The sequence below is a fragment of the Doryrhamphus excisus genome, chromosome 9 (assembly GCF_030265055.1).
Source record: "Doryrhamphus excisus isolate RoL2022-K1 chromosome 9, RoL_Dexc_1.0, whole genome shotgun sequence".
In the NCBI taxonomy this organism is placed as follows: Eukaryota; Metazoa; Chordata; class Actinopteri; order Syngnathiformes; family Syngnathidae; genus Doryrhamphus; species Doryrhamphus excisus.
In genome coordinates, this window is record NC_080474.1 from 4,848,305 (window position 1) to 4,866,457 (window position 18,153).

The 18,153-nt window shown below is 39.6% G+C and overlaps 1 protein-coding gene across 7 annotated transcripts in view; it reads right to left on the reverse strand.

Moving 5' to 3' along the window:
* Nucleotides 1–18,153, reverse strand: part of htr1fa (5-hydroxytryptamine (serotonin) receptor 1Fa) — a 67,776-nt gene that overhangs the window by 25,339 nt on the left and 24,284 nt on the right. For 2 of the 7 annotated variants that reach the window (XR_009131699.1, XR_009131698.1), the window contains exon 1: nt 8,525–8,713. The exons of 3 other annotated variants lie outside the window; for them this stretch is intronic. The gene's annotated coding sequence lies outside the window, so the exon portion shown is untranslated. Of the gene's footprint in view, nt 1–8,524; nt 8,714–18,153 lie in introns of those variants that run through there. 2 more of the 7 variants (XM_058082656.1, XM_058082658.1) reach the window with 2 other exon arrangements.

The following is an 18,153-nucleotide window of genomic DNA, read 5'->3' on the forward strand; positions in this document are numbered from 1 at the left end:
CATGTTGGTGTAGCGTATGAACATGAATTTGTTGTAAAATAATGCAGATACGTCTGGTTTTCCATCACTTATCCATCTTATTTTCTTGCAACAGGGTAGGCTTTGTAGTCTGATGCGGTATATTTATGGTGTTTGTTGAGTAATTGGGCACTCATTCAACTGCAGCTTTTAGATTGAAGCATTTTGAGAAAATGACAGTTATGGTTTTGTACTGTGAGGCAATTCTTTCTGCATTTACCAAATTTTTATGAGCATTTACTTGGGGATTTTTGGTCCTAGAGCTTAACCCCCTGCTACTGTACGTACAATGCCTTGGTCACTAACCCCAGGAGTCGCACTGATAACGTTAAGATAAACTGATTGATTTAATCACATTATGTAAAACAGTATGTGACTTTTCAAAGCTGTGGAAAGCCTCACCACCTGCTGTGTCTTCCGGCAAAGCTGCTGGCCTCTTAGCGTAGTGCCCTACCGACCTGGCACCGTATTATTATTTGGCCACCTGCCGTGCCTGAGAGTCCGTAATGCTGTGCAGGATTGATCGTGATCTTGCCTTCCAATTATCACCGAGGAAGCCAATGCTTCCATCTAACCAACAAGCAGGTACTACGGATGTAAATGTCTGAAAGAAACAATGCTTTTTTTATTTAAGATCGCTATTATTCATGCGGGAGACCCTCTTGTGCATCAATTAGAGGTATAAAGTACATGCTAAAAGAAGTCCGTACAAAACACACACATATATATACCATATACGGTGTACCGTATTTTCCGCACTATACGGCGCACCGTGTTATAAGGCGCACCTTCAATGAATGATATATTTTAAAACTTTTTCCATACATAAGGCGCATCGCATTATAAGGCGCTACAGTAGAGGCTGTAGTTACGTTATGCAACCATTAGATGGTGCCGCGCTAAAGGGAATGTCAACAAAACAGTCAGATAGGTCAGTCAAACTTTATTAATAGATAACAAACAAGCTTTCCACAACTCCATTCACTCCCAAAATGAATAAACAGCTGTTTTATTATTTTCTCTGAGGTAAAGCATTTTCGTGACACATCTTTAACATCTTTGAACAACAGCAAGGCATAACATTTTACTTTTCCTCCATTTAGTCAACGCGCAAAAAACCGTCTGATACTGTTATGGTAAATTAAACGTTAGTGCAATCGCAGTATAGTGACACTCGTAATGTGCAAAATGACTTTGTTTAGTCTTCTTTACTCTGCGCAGCTCATCCTCATGCTTCCTCCACTTCCGCACCATCGATTCATTAATGTTAAACTCTCTTGCTGCTGCTCTATTTCCGTGTTCTACTGCGTGACTGATCGCCTTGAGTTTAAACTCTGCGTTGTAAGCGTGTCTCTTAATAGGAGCCATTTCAGGGTCTTTATACAAACGCACAAATGAAAGTGAATCGTTGTTTAATATTTCCCAGTATGCACAGCGCACTTCTTCTTCTACGGGAAAAATGGAGTCGGTGGCTGCTTACCGTAAGTTGCGAGACCTGTCGCGGCTCAATATTGATCCATATATAAGGCGCACCGGATTATACGGCGCATAGTCAGCTTTTTAAAAAAAAAATCAGATTTTAGGTGCGCCTTATAGTGCGGAAAATACGGTATATGTACTGTATATGCAAGCCTCCTACACACGAGGTGAACAGCTTTGAAAGTAGCGACAATGAGTCGCGGGGGTCACTGAAAATCCTCATGTGATGAGTAATATACAAGTGTTGCACAATGTAATGTGTTTTTCAAACACTTAGCAACGTTAGAGTCACCTGAGCTGCTAAAATTAAATACAAACATTATAGAGTCTAAATTCATCGCTCAGCGTTCAAACATTTGGTCTATTTTGGGCCTGATGACTGATGACTGATGACAACACCCCGCGGTGACTGAACGCAGGGTTTAAACTTCTTGTTGGGACAAGTGATGCATCACATGGTGCTAATCACCCCAATATGTTGTGTACTATATGGGCAAACACCAGATCCCATCCGTTTCTTCTGAATTTGATTAGACAGCTAAAACGGTTTTGGGGAGGCTCTACTGTGTTCCAGCAAGTGAACAAAGCAAGAACTTGAAAGCCCTGAGCTTAAACCCATCTTGTCAACATTGGCAAGAGTCAGCTTGTGACCCTATTTTTCAACAACCAACAAAACAGAAGGATATCCGGATCAGACGCCCAGGACACCTCAACCGAGTTTCTCACCCTATCTGTTAAGGTGAGTCCAGCCATCGGAGGTCAAAACTCCAGTCACAATTGTGATGGCTTTAGACTTGACTTGACAATATCATCAAAGACCACACATACAAATTAAATAAAACTGTTGTTGTGATGTTTCACAGTGTCCCTGAATGCATCTTGCGCTCTTGTAATGAGAATTAAGGATCGTCTGATACATCGGCCGGCCGATATTTACCCTATCTGTTAGGGTGAGTCCAGCCATCGGAGGTCAAAACTCCAGTCACAATTGTGATGGCTTTGGACTTGACTTGACAATATCATTAAAGACTTGCAACTTCAATTTGGGTTGACTGGTAATGGACATGAAAACACTTGAGATTTTCAGTCCAGTATCAACTAACGAGACGGCTATATGTCATGTATTCACGTCCAATCAGGACAATTTATAACAAAACCGGCCAGACCGGCATTGATGACCAATGGGATGTCCTACTGATGATCATTTCATTTGCATTTACAAATAACAAGGTCATGGTTATTTCTGGGATTTCCTGGTATACTCAAATGCAGCAAATTGTACTACATCCGCAGATTAGTGAGAGACATTTTTGAGACCACACATACAAATTGAATAAAGATGTTTCACAGTGTCCCTGAATGCATCTTGCGCTCTTGTAATGAGAATTAAGGATCAATATATCGGGCCGATATTTGCGTTCTTTACTTGAATCGGTATCTGAATCGGTACCCTAGTCCAGCCATCGGAGGTCAAAACTCCAGTCACAATTGTGATGGCTTTGGATCTGACTTGACAATATCATTAAAGACTTGCAACTTCAACTTGGACTTTGATTTCAACGACTCGGGTTGACTGGGAATGGACATGAAAATACTTGAGATTTTCAGTCCAGTATCAACGTCCAATCAGGACAATTTATGACAAACCGGCCAGATCGGCAGTGATGACCAATGGGATGTCCTACTGATGATCATTCCATTTGCATCCACAAATTATAAAGTCATGGTTTGTAAGGACTCCAACATTTCTGTCAATGATTTCCGACTTGGCTTGATCGGTCTTGTCATGACTTGAGACCTGACTTGGACTTGCATGTCTTGACTTAAGACTTGACTCGAGACTTGCGATTAAAGACTATTCTCTTGCTCTTTTGAGCACTACCCCAAACTCATGACCACGGGTCAGGGTGGGAACCCGGATCGCCAGTAAATTGAGATCTCTCTCTGAATCATGACTACAGACGTTGCACCAAATCACCTGTCAATATTCAAGTCATCCCTCACTCGTGAGCAAGACCCTGAGATCCTTGAGATCCTTGTCCTTAACCAAATGGACACACAGATAGATTGAGAAAACATAGACGATAAAGGTGACCCAGAAGCAAAAACCGTGGCTGGGAGTGGTTCACTGGCCGCACGGACGGCCGTCTTCGGGGGTTTGGTGGAGTCTGTTAGGAGCCGGCCACAGGCCTTCCTATCATGCACACATAGTACCGTACCAGTGACATGGACAGATGTAGCCATGACATAGAGACAAAAATCAGTCTTTATCAGTTCTATCCACCCAGATAATGAAAAAGCAAGATTGTTTTGTAGGCGGGGTCGTCTTTGTCGTCGGGGTAAATATGGTAATGGTACAGCACACTGACAAATGTAGTATGTGTGGTATAAATGTACCCACAAGGGTTTGGGTACATATTAGTGCTGCTTCCTTCACTAGACTACCGCACTTGCACACGCTCACTTGCATTCCCACACACCGCAGATGCCAGTGAGCAATTTTCACTCCACTCCATAGAAGTCGCACTTGTCTGCCGGGATGTACGACACGGAGGCTGATGTTGTCACTCGGGTACGTGGCACGACACGTTTAATAGGGCATTTGCAGCTTCCGCTTGGAAGTGGATGTACTTTGACCGCCGATGTGTCAGGAACCCCCCCCCCCCCCCGGCGTACCTGACACATTTGCAGTGTCTCGCACCCAGGGACAAACACAGTTTCTATTGGCTGTGGACGTAATGTACTGTTGCTGGGGGGTGGGGGGGTAGACTCACAAGGTCTCACGTTGGGAAGCTGTACATTGAACTTACTGTAAGTCAGGGGTCTCAAACTCAATTTACCTGGGGGCCACTGGAGCTAGGGTCTGGGCAAGTCTGGGCCGCATCAGGTTTTCCAAAAAAAAAAAAAAACGCATTTATTAAAAACAAAAAAATATACAAACTTTTTCAGTGCTTTGGTTCCGACTTTCTACAATAAAAGCTCTGATAAAACATTCCACTGTTCTCACAGGGCACATATAGACAAACAACCATTCACACTCACATTCATACCTATGGACAATTTGGAGTCGCCAATTAACCTAGCATGTTTTTGGAATGTGGGAGGAAACCGAAGTACCCGGAGAAAACCCATGCATGCACGGGGAGAACATGCAAACTCTACACAGAGATGGCCGAGGGTGGAATTGAACCCTGGTCTCCTAGCTGTGAGGTCTGCGTACTAACCACTCGACCGCTGTGCCGCCCCAAAACAAAACAAACTAACAAAAAAATATATATATATACATATATTAATACATATATCAATATAAATTGGGGTTGTCAATCGATTAAAAGATTTGATCATGATTAATCGCATTTTTTCAACAGTTAACTCGGAATTAATCGCATTTAATCACAGGTACAAATACATTTTTATATATAATAAGTAGGGGAAATCTCTTTGTGGTAAACGATTCAATGCGCAACTACAACGATAATTACATGACATAACGCGTAAACTTTGGCAGCCCTAATATATATACATATATGTATTTTAATTTTAGTAAATAATTTCCTTGACTATTTCAACTTTCTGCTTTTAAAATTACATAATATTACAAATTTTACAATTTATTTATACAAGTGTCATACTATTAGCTATATGTTCTAATTTCCCTCAAACTATGAAATTTAATTTTACAGGTTTTTTTTTACTAAATAAAATTTAAATTAATTAATTTATGAATTATTTAATTAAAATTACATAATATTACAAAGATTTAGTGTCCATTGTAGCTCTTTTTATTACTTTTCTAGTTTAATTGTGTTTCTACAATGTGCTCCAGGCCAATAAAAAACAGCCAAAGGCCGCAAATGGCCCGCCGACCACACTTTGGATGCCCCTGGTGTTGGGATATTCTAAATGCATGAAATGCATCAAGAAGTTTCCTCTTTCCAACACGCTGACAGTCCCAAAGTGATCTTCCAGTATATGGACTTTAATGGACCGAAGGAGAAAACAAGAAAATATATAAACATAAATAAAAGATGAAGCATAATGGGCATAACTATTGAAGTCATAAACTAAGTAATTTGTGCATAACTTGGCGGACGTCGGCACCTACGCTGTGTCATTTGTTTAAGAATGTAGACTGAGCTGCAGAATCTGTGTGGTTGCTCAGCGTAAAAAAAAAAAAAAAGCACACTTGAAAGAGTGCTGCACGACGCCGCACTGATCTGTGTCCTTGGTCTGTCTCCGCTGTCGCCGCTCATCACTTAATTGTGCATGATTTTTCTGCCCGGCTTTGACTCCCTTCTGCAATAAAAATGTTGCCTTAGCAATAAAAGTTGGTCAAGCAGGGAAATACAGAAAAAGGGACCGTGAAGCCGACCACATTTCACATTTCAGCAGTCTGGGAACAAACACTGTGAAAGTTTCATTGACTCAGGCACGATGCAAGGCATTGCTTTGATTGTCTGCACCATTACCAAAACATCAAATAATATTTCAGAGCGGATACTGATTATGATACATATCCTGCATGAATTTATCCAACGCTAGTTAGCCAGGGTTTAAAGTACAGCTGTCAACCTGATGCAAATTCATAAAAACATTATTTACACTTATTAATGCATCTGTATTGCTAAACAAACAGATGCAGCAGATGATTGACAGGTATGTTTTCACTAAACGGAACCTGATGGATTCTTGCAGGTCAATATCGGTTGGCTACATCCACCATTTGATTCTATAATAATAAATAAATTTTATTTATATTGCACTTTACATTACGGAAATTACTCAAAGTGCTACAAAGAAAGCATAAAACCTACAGTGAAGCGATAAAACAACACAACAAAAGGTATATATATATTATTATTATTATATATATTATGTATATATATATATTTTTGACATTTGATTCTATTATAGTAACTCCGGTTTGGTGGAATTGAACCCTGGTCTCCTAGCTGTGAGGTCTGCGCGCTAACCACTCGCCCACCGTGCAGCCCCCAATGGCAATACTACTATGCAGTAATAATATTGCCAGTTTGCTATAAGATCCTTGAGTATGTTAAAGGATCTGCACCTATGAAAGCGGAAATAATAACTAAGAAGTGTCGTTTTTTTTTTTTGTTCGCTCCTCATTTAACTCTTATTTTGAGTGTTTTACTACTGCACTTTATGTCCTTGTGTGTTGTGTGTACAGTGTGACTGACTGAAGCGTTCATTTAGCTTGATGTGTACACTCTTATGTATCGTGTTATGTAATAGTGACGCCGAAACAACATTAGCAAACTCAGCTGTCCTTTGCATGCACACACACATACATAATCACACAGTTCAGTGGGGAACCCCAAAACCCTGCATATAACTGCTAGTACAGTAAACCTCGGATATATCGGATTCAATTGTTCCCACTGGTTTTGTCCGATATAAGCGAAATCCGTTATATGAGTATACTGGAAAATGTCCGTTTTACGCATATATCGGATTTATATCCGGTATATGCGTAAATCGGATTTTATCCGTTATAAAAAGGCACTTCCTTGACTATGTTTCCAATGTACCTGGACGCGCAGGCAACGCTGCAAACGCTGCAAATGACGTTGTATAGCGGCCTGTCACGATTCGGCGAATCGGAGCGCCACGATGCGGCCATCCGATATATGCGAGGGAAATTTAATGGAAATGCATTGGAACGGGACTGGAGATTTTGTCCGAAATAGGCGAAATCCGCTATAAAAAATCCGATATATGCAATGAATTTTTATTGGAAATGCATTACAGAAAAATTGGTTCTTTTTTATCTGTCTGTTGTGAGCGAATTTCCGATATATCCGAGTGCGATATATCCGAGGTTTACTGTATCCTTGAACATGTTGAAGGATCTGCTCCTATGAAAGTGACGGTAATAACTCCAAAGTGTCTTTTTATTCTATCTTCATTTAATTTTGTATTTAATGTTTTATTAAGGGTGAATTACCAGTAATCCTGACATTCCGTAAGAGCAGGGGTGGGCAAACTTTTTAACTTGTGAGTTAACAAAATTGCGCGGGGGGGGGGGGGGGGGGGGGGCTAAAACATATATTTAACACACACACACACTGTCTTACGCTTATCATTGTAACAGTCTGCCTTGAATTATTAGTCTAATTTTATTTATACAAGTGTCATACTAACAACTATATGTTCTAATTTCCCTCAAACTATGAAATTTAATTTTACAGGGTTTTTAAAAAAATAATTTTACTGAATAAGACATCATGTTAAAGGTAGAAATTTTCTGAAAGCAAACTGGCGGGCCAGATTCAAATACATGGCGGGCCGCATGTGGCCCCCGGGGCCGTAGTTTGCTCACCCCTGCTTTAAGAGGCTTTTCCCTCCAAGTCACTGAAGTTGATCCCCAAGAGCGATATCATCACATTATCCAGATCCAGCGGTTGAAGAATCCTGAATAGATCACTTCAACACCCACTCTCCCCTCACGTTGACCCCCACCCCCCACGCCCCCCTTCATAAAAGCCCACTCACACTTCTCCACATAAGTCATCACATTCTGGGATGCATGGAGCTCCCATGCTGGACATGAGAGGCAAGCCAACATGCAACCATTGCAGCACAGCTTTTGTCATGACTTGTAATAATAATCATAAGAAAGCTTCTTATTTGCGTGTGTTGTCCTCTGGGGGGGGGGGGGGGGCAGCTTTGGAAAGCATGTGGGTGAAAGTGATGCGATGATCATGTCTCATCATCAGTAGGCAAATTAGTTTTACGCTTTTTTTTTTCTTTCTTCCTGCACCCTCAGGGCGCATTTGCTCACATTTAAATAAAATCAGGAAGTGAATGCGGAGAAGATTGTAAATATTCATGAGTCTTTATAGAATTAATTGCATGGAAATTGCATTGAATTCTAATTCAATTATAAAAAACGTGCAATAATTAGAGATCAAATTAAGAATATATATAAATTTCATTTCCTTGAATATTGTGTTTAAACTGTACTTCACAAATTAATTAACGAATGAGCAAAATATCAACTTACGCTGCGGTGGTGAGTTAACGCAGTCATCCGGAGGAGATTATTGCATTCCTGGAATGTTTTTTGCGTGCGTCCACGCACCTCGCAGCCTCATCCACGCCGCCGACACCCATCCACCCTTGTGTGCGCCGACGGAGAAAGGTGGACGCGCCGACGTGAGCGCGCCTTCCCCTGGCCGCGCCGAAACGCGTGGCCGTGCACGGAGGAGGTGTGAAGACAAGGCAGAAAGCCGCCTTATCAGCCCCTCCTGTCAGCAGCGCTAATAAAGCAGATAAGCGCGTCCGTAGCAGCCTCCTTGTGAAATACCAAATTGAATAAGTGAGTCTTTTAGCAGCGATAAAAAGGTCTAATGTGGAGTCTGCGTGCTTCACCGTGACCTTCTAACTCATTCGTGTGTGTGGGGGGGGGGGGGGGGGGGGGGGGGGCGGAATTAACATGTGCGCCCTCCAGTCAGGTTTGAAATGATTTCCAATGCCGTTGACTTTCCAAAGAGTCGCCAACCCCTTTTTTCTTTTATGCTTTTATGAATTTCAAAAGAGCTCGCAGCACAATACCTGCAATATTGATTGATTTTCATACAACTTCATATGTTTTGTAGAACCTAATGTAGAACTCTAACATTGTTAGAGCCTTGTAGAAATTATCCTCACCATTATACTCCTATTAGTCATCGGGAACTTGAGCTAGCGAGCTAACCAGTTAGCCTTCTAAACTCATGAAAGGGTTTAAAATAGAGTGGGGGAAAAAAACTGACAAATTAGAAGTAAAGAAAAAAACACTTCCACACAGAATGGGAGGAGAACCTGTTATTCTGCTTCCGTGGCTACATGAGTGCAAGATACATTCATTTTCTATCACTTATCCTCACGAGGGTTGCAGAGGGGGGTGCTGGAGCCTATCCCAGCTGTCTTCGGGCGAGAGAGAGAGAGGCGGGGTACACCCTGGACTGGTGGCCAGCCAATCACAGGGCACATATAGACAAACCATTCACACTCACATTCATACCTATGGACAATTTGGAGTCGGCAATTAACCTAGCATGTTTTTGGAATGTGGGAGGAACCCGGAAAAAACCCACGCAACTCCACACAGAGATGGAATTGAACTCGGGTCTCCTAGCTGTGAGGTCTGCATGCTAACCACTCAACCACCGTGACTTGTATTTCAGACTTAAATACGCTTATATGTATAAATACGCAGACAGTATTTTTTTAATTTCTGAAAAAGGTGACACAGCGAGGGAGCGATATTGTGAGGACTATAATCCCTCGCTTATCACTGTTACAGACCCAACCGTGATAGGTGAATTTTCAGTAGTATTACTTCTTCTAAAAAGGAATAGTTTTATAGAACATACAAAACCTGTGTGCGACGTTCTAAATACTATCCCAACATTTTTAGAGCCCTCTAGACATGAAATAACACCCCTACAGTCACCTTACACCCCCGTTACATAATATAAAAAACATAATACTAAGACATTTAAGACATGCTTGTCTTAAATGTGTGTAAATTTGATTGCGTCTTCTTAATGTCTTACAATTGTCCCTCATTTATCGTGAGTATTTGGTTCCAGACCCTACCGTGATAAGTGAATTTCAGTGAAGTAGGATTAACATTATTGAATGCGCCTTCTTAATGTCTTACAATTGTCCCTCATTTATCGTGGGTATTTGGTTCCAGACCCTACCGTGATAAGTGAATTTCAGTGAAGTAGGATTAACATTATAGGATTAACCCATATAGTCAACCATTACATTTGTATTACCTAATATAGTAGATATAATCAGTGTATGGTGAGGGGTTTTACTGTGTTAAAATATACACAATGATAGTAAACAAATACACTTTTGCTACTTTTACTTGTTGTGGGGAATTTTTGGAACCTCTCCCCTGCAATAAACGAGGGAACACTGTACATTATACAATGTCTTGTAATGACTTTACACTCGCATTACCCAATATTGTAAACAAAATAAGAGTAAATCTCAAAAGGCGTTTAAGATGTAACTAAAACGCCTGCTCAAGCAGTGTTACAGTAAATGTGTTCCCCGGGGAACACTTACTTGCCTCACTGAAAAAAATGACACCTCGTGGCCAATGTGATACATTCACTACATTCTTCTGCCTTGTATTTTTGACTTGTTCATTTTGCCATTTTTATCCTAATATAGGCTATGAATAAGTGCAATTTGCTTAAAATATGGATTTTTGTTGATTTCTATCAACAGGCCAGGTCAATAGTGAGGGATGATGGTAATTGTATTATAGTTAATATAGCCATTTTATGCTTGAAAATTGTTAAATTAGGCAAAAAATATGTCAAATTTCCTGAAGTATAATTTTTTTTAACCACAAAAGAACGTGATTTATAATTAATATACTGTATTTTGAAGATTTACTTATTTATTTATTATTTAACATCCTAAAAAGTCTGAAGACTATTTTGTGCACTGTTTGCGTTCTATTTACGGATTAATTACACGCTTGGCATGCAATTCGCCACGGAAAATCCTCATGTTGAACTCCAGAGAAGAAGCTCTTGCAATAAAGAAAGGTACGTCTATATTTTCTTGCAGCTGCAGGTAGAGAATGTGCAAAGTGTAGGAAGGAGGCAATAAAATAGAAAAAAAGAGACTCAAAGAGAGAAGGGAGTGAATTGCTGACTAGAAGGCATCGCTTTGGGCATCGTGATCACTTATTAAATCACTAGGAAGATCCAAGACGCTACAGAAAATTATTTGAGAATTTTCTACAACTTGCTCCAAGAGATGGTGGAAATGGTGGACAAGTTCACAGAAGTTATGTGTGCCACAAATTTGGAACATATATATATAAAATATTCTTTGCACATTGGAATGCAGTATAACCTGTTTATGCACTGGCATGCAAAAATGAGTACCACTGTAGGGACAAACAAGGCTTTAGACTCACATAGTGTATGTATGAATTTATTCCTTCTCAACTCATGAAAGGGTTTCAAATGGAGTGGGAAAAAACTGACAAATTAGAAGTCAAAAATGTACCACTTCCACACAGAATGGGAGGAGAACCTGTTACAAGATACATTCAATTATTCATTTTCTACTGCTTATCCTCACGAGGGTTGCTGGAGCCTATCTCAGCTGTCTTCAGGCGAGAGGCGGGGTACACCCTGGACTGGTTGCCAGCCAATCACAGGGGACATATAGACAAACAACCATTCACACTCACATTCATACCTATGGACAATTTGGAGTCGCCAATTAACCTAGCATGTTTTTGGAATGTGGGAGGAAAACCGGAGTAACCGGAGAAAACCCACGCATGCACGGGGAGAACATGCAAACTCCATACAACACAAAAAAAATAGCTGTCTTGTCAAATGCACCGTGTACATTTTGAAACAAGTTTAAGATTTCAAGGTGCATATTACACATTGAGATATGTGTAATATTTTAGCACGCTTAAGTCAGCCATACTTGCAGAATCCTTGACGCCATTCTTGTGTTACTGTGCAAATGTACCTAATGTTGTGGCCATTCAATGCAGGTTACCGTTACCACAGTCTGTGTACTGATAACTGAAAATTTACAAAATGCTACCCCAATTGAGTTGTTGACTGTCTGCATAGCGCTCAGCGGAACAAGTTTACCAAGTAACGATTCAAACCAAAATAGACAAGTATAGAAAAAAAAAAAAAAGGGGCGGGTGTGACTGGCCAATCACAGAGCGTGAAGAGTGAGCATTTTCTTTAACCATAAATACGGCTACTTACGAGATGTACTAGTTTTATACTTGTATCTGGAAAAAATTTACTTGTTTATAACGAGTATCCAGATCATCCCTCGTATTTATTCATGTACGTGCAGGAGGGTAAGATGGTAGGACCCCAAGAACACATTTATAAATGAAAGTCTACCAATGAGTCCATCTGCGAACATGCAGCTCCAGCATACAATGTACGATGGTGAACACCATTTCCACAGTCACTCATAAAGGGTCGAACAGATTGGTAAACAGTGTCAAGCTTTTGTAGAAGATGTTCTGACACTTTCATAAATAGGTAAGAAAGAAGCAGAAATAAAAGGCTTCCGTGTATAATATGAGAAGCAGGATTTATTTATGAAGAAAAAGGTTTTGGCTTCACTTTTCATACAAGATGTGAACGACGGGTTTTAGTACTACGATCGGACCATTTGAACTTCTTTCCTTTCAGCCGTTTTGATTTTAGGGAGCTCACAGGGTAACCATTTTCCATCGGAGAAAAGCAAAAATTTTTAGTCTGCACTTAGCACTAGCTTGATTAAGATGTACTGAACAGTATCAAATGAAGACTATTTGTTCAAAGGCTTGGTCAATTGAAGTAGAGGAAGAATATATAATGATTTGTATAAAAATTAAAAAAGGCACTGAACATATTTTGACATATTAAGACTGTACACATAAATGGAAAACAGCAACGGACTTAGAACAGAACCTTGGGGTACTCCTTCAGTTAAAGTTACAGATAAAACCATCCAGTCAGATCGCCCAATTTTATAAAACTGATTTAATACGACGTCATGATCAACAGTGTTGTAGTCTTAAATAATAACACAAGACGTGTTCCATATTGTGGCTGTTGTTACCGGGAAATGTTTATGTTTTTGTGTAAATTGTCAACATAAACCACATAATCCCGGGCTGCACGATATCTTAGGTTCCGCTGTACTTAATTGGTCCAAAACCAAACAGTTAAGTACTGTAAAATGCAAATACAATAAAAAAAAAACCTATAGTGTGTACGTTATCCTACCTGTGTTAAGTACTTGCACCCCTCCTACAGAGAAGCCAAACTCTGGACAACATGTCCTCGTGTTTGCTTGGGTATTCTCTGGGCACTTTGGTTGCCTCCCAACAGTCTACTTGGCTTCCATGTAGTAATAGCAGAGATAATAGTTTGGCCTTGCTTCAGTGCATCTGTGTCCTCTTGACGGAAACTGCTAAACACATAAAACCTTCCATCGATGTTCTATTGAAAAAAATGTGTCTTGCAGATGAAGTTTTAGCTTGAATCTACAAATCTTTGAGTAGATAAAGAGCTTACACTAAAACAACTCATTGCAATAACATTAATGTATCCAATACTAAATGTACTAGATGCTTTACACGTTGTAAAAATGTCATTTATCACCAAAAGGCAAGGTCACAGCTAGGAGATACGAGTTCAATTCCACCTTCAGCCATATCTGTGTGGAGTTTGCATGTTCTCCCCGTGCATGCGTGGGTGATGAGAGATGATGAACCAGCAGTGACATTCATAATCACATATTTTGATCTTCTGGAGCAAACTTTTTGGGGGTTTTGTGACCCCACAGTAGGAAATTATATTGGAAAATTATATTGTGGAAATTCTATTGTGGAATTAATCTTTCAGGGCGGCACAGCGGCCGAGTGATTAGCGCACAGACCTCACAGCTAGGAGACCAGGGTTCGATTCCACCCTCGGTCATCTCTGTGTATGGTTGCATCATTTTTTGGACCCAAAATCCAGGAATTTGCAGGCTATGAATCTACTGTGTGGAGTTTGCATGTTCTCCCCGTGGATGCGTGGGTTTTCTCCGGGTACTTCGGTTTCCTCCCACATTCCAAAAACATGCTAGGTTAATTAGCAACTCCCAATTGTCCATAGGTATGAATGTGAGTGTGAATGGTTGTTTGTCTATATGTGCCCTGTGATTGGCTGGCCACCAGTCCTCGCCCGAAGACAGCTGGGATAGGCTCCAGTCCAGCACCCCTGCGACCCTCGTGAGGGTAAGCGGTAGAAAATAAATGAATGAATGAACAATATAGTCCAAATATTAAGAGAAAAAGTTGGAAATTTTATGGCAATTGACAATTTTTTTGGAAATTGATAAAAGTTATAATGTTACAATAATGAAGCCAAAACATTATGGAAATAGTTATGAAATAGTTGTAAAATAAAAAATAAAAAATAAAAAAAAACAAGAGCAGAAATGGAAACAGCTGTAATTTTATGAAACCAAAGTGAAAATATTAAGTTGTTCAGTCAGGGGGCAAAAAGTTGCAATTTTGGAAGAATAAACTTGTACTATTAGGATGAAAAATAATGCATTTTAATCACATATGAATTGAATTATTTGAGTTATTTTTTATTTAAAAAAATCATAATATTCTGAACACATGCCCTTGATAGCCTGGACAATAGTTGGATTTGTCAGACTGGAAGATAAGCGGTAGAAAATGAATGAATAAATTAAGAAATAAATTTTAATCTAACTGGTTAGCTCGCTGGCTTGCTAACTAGCAACAGTTCGAGTCCCTGCAACATGTTCTAAACAACGAATAACAAGAGTGCAGAGATGATTATAAGCCTGTTATTTCATCTCTACAGGGCTATGATATTGTTAAAAACCACATTTAGAAAGTAATAAACAAGTTTTCTGTTTATGACAACAATTAACTGATAAATGAGGGACGACTGCATATAACTTTTTCGCAAAATATCAAAGTGGCTCTTGCATCCTCTCATTAATCAGTATATGGTCCTCACTGGAAACATTTAGACACCACTGTTACATACTATTATAATAATATTCTACTATGATATGTAGCGCCATAGTATATATTTAGTTAGTCAGTTTTAATATTTAGTTAACACACACAGAGCATGTACTAAAAGCTGCGTTATGAAATGTTTTATTATGTAAATGTTGTTTTTGTGAAAGGTTTGTGCCAGATTATGTAATTCTGATTTTATTATACCGGATGAATCTTAATAAGGAAGTGGGAAACGGTGATTAGAAATGCAGTTTGGCTTAATAGCTTAACTTGGAGGTGTTTTGATGCATTTTCCATCAATCTTCCGGCTTCACTCCCTGTGAGCGAGGCACAAAGCGACCATCTGGAAACTCAAAAATATTCCCAGTGGTCTCGTTCTATTTTTTATTTTTTTTTACCCACCCCGGAACATGCTGTGTGTCTATATATATATATATATATATATATATATATATATATATATATATATATATATATATATATATATATATATATATATATATATATATATATATATATATATATATATATATATATATATATATATATATATATATATATATATATATATATATATATATATATATATATATATATATATATATATATATATATATATATATATATATATATATATATATATATATATATATATATGTGTGTGTGTGTGTACTGTATATTCAACAGGTCATCATACTTGGCATAATATTTCTGTAGCAATTCCCAAAAGTACATACAGTCTACATGAAGTGAAGCTTCACTCAGATGTCAGTATCATGCCCACTAGAGATAAAGATAGAAACCAATATCTAAAAATAGTATTCAGAAAGAACAGTGTTCTAAAAAGGGATGCAATACTTCAAGGATGATGGTGAGTACAGGAAGAGTCATCGCCGGCCAGTCTCATGCTGTGTACTTTGTGTGCTGACTGAAATATTTGCGTTATTTGATGACTGAAGGTGCTGTGTTTGGGGGTCTTATCTTGTTACTGTACGGTATCGAACCAGTGCTGCTCAAAGGGTGGCACCAGAGGACGTCAAGTAATTAAAGCTGAAATGGGGGGTACACAATAACGACTCAATGAAAGTACAGTTGTGGCTAAACGTTCTGGCAATGGAACAAGTACTGCTTTTCACAAAACTTCAGTATTTTTATCTCTTTTTCGTCAGATATTTCTTTGCTACTTAGCTACATTATGTCGTTGTATAGTCATATCAACTCGTACAGTATTAAAAAAAAAAAAAAACTGTATTATGGAAAGCAGGAAGTGAACAAATGTAACAGTTACTGATTGTGGCTAAATGTTCTGGCAATGGGACAAGTACTGCTTTTCACAAAGTTTCAGTATTATTATCTCTTTTTCGTCAGATATTTCTATGCTACTTAGCTACATTATGTCATTGTATGGTCATATCAACTCATACATTATTTAAAAAAAACTGTATTATGGAAAGCAGGAAGTGAACAAACATTTGTAACAGTCAGATATCGAATAGCGTCAGATATTGATTGCAAAAGTACCAGATGGAGGGGTAGGCTCTAATAAGCTTTGCTTCTTCCTACTCCTTTTGGACATGTGGAACTGTGAACTGATTATGTGATGCATTCAATTGTAATCTGATGCATGTTCAAAATGAAATAAAACCATTACCATTACCATTAATTACCATTACCAAGTTATAGGTAAGTCATTCTCTTCACACATGAGACATGACAGCTTTCTCATAACAACATTCGAACCATTCAAAACCTCCATCAACGTCTTAGAAGTGAACAACCCTGCAACCCTCTGATCTCCTCATGCAGGTTGCAGGATGAAATAGTGGAACAGTAAGTAAGGCTCTAAAGGAAGCTGGCAGAGGTGTTGGAACAGAGCTGTCAATCAGAAAGTCCCCAAAATCCACTTCCCTAGCGACATCAGCTGGAGACCACCCAGACCAAACTGTTACCAGAAAATGAAGGGGGCCCTGAGGAAGGCAGGTTCAGTTCCCAAGGGAAATGTGCAGCACCACGCTAAGCCCGGAATGTGGCGACCATCAGCTCTCATGGTAGACCTCACAATAGGAAAAGGGGTTGGATACTGCATTCAAAAGAAATTATATACCATCATATTATATAATATATTATTTTATTATATAATAATCACACCCACTCAAGCAGTGGTTGGCAACCCGTAGCTCCGGAGCCGCTTGCGGCTCTTCAGCCCCCTTGTTGTGGCACCCTTGCCGAGCTCTGTGATTTATTTATTTATTTTAACACTGAAGCGAAGGAGGGATGCACGGCGGTTGAGTGGTTAGCACACATCTTCAGCTTTGATGCCAGTTATCTTCACGAGCGTTGCAGATATGCTGGAGCCTATTTAGCCGACTTTGGACTGGTGGCCAGCCAATCACAGGGCACATATAGACAAACAACCATTCACACTCACATTCATACCTATGGACAATTTGGAGTCGACAATTAACCTAGCATGTTTTTGGAAAGCTGCACGAAAGACAAGTGGTTAGCGCGCAGGCCTCACAGCTAGGAGACACAAGTTCAATTCCACCCTCGGCCATCTCTGTGTGGAGTTTGCATGTTCTCCCCGTGCATGCGTGGGTTTTCTCCGGGTACTCCGGTTTCCTCCCACATTCCAAAAACATGCTAGGTTAATTGGTGACTCCAAATTGTCCATAGGTATGAATGTGAGTGTGAATGGTTGTTTGTGCCACCAGTCCAGGGTGTACCCCGCCTCTTGCCCGAAGATAACTGGGATAGGCTCCAGCACCCACGTCACCCTTGTGAGGATAAGTGGTAGAAAATGAATGAATGAATATTTTTGGAATGTGGGAGGAAACCAGAGAACCTGTAGAAAACCCATGCACGCACGGGGAGAACAACCCCGCCTCTCGCCCGAAGACAGCTGGGATAGTCTCCAGCATCCCGTGACCCTGATAAGCGGTCGAAAATGAATGAATGAGTGTGAAATATCGGGGAATGGATCCCAAAAAAACAAAAACAAACCTTAAAACTGTATTATGGAAAGCAGGAAGAGAACAAATGTAACAGTTACTGATTGTAAAAGTACCAGATGGAGGGGTAGGATTTAA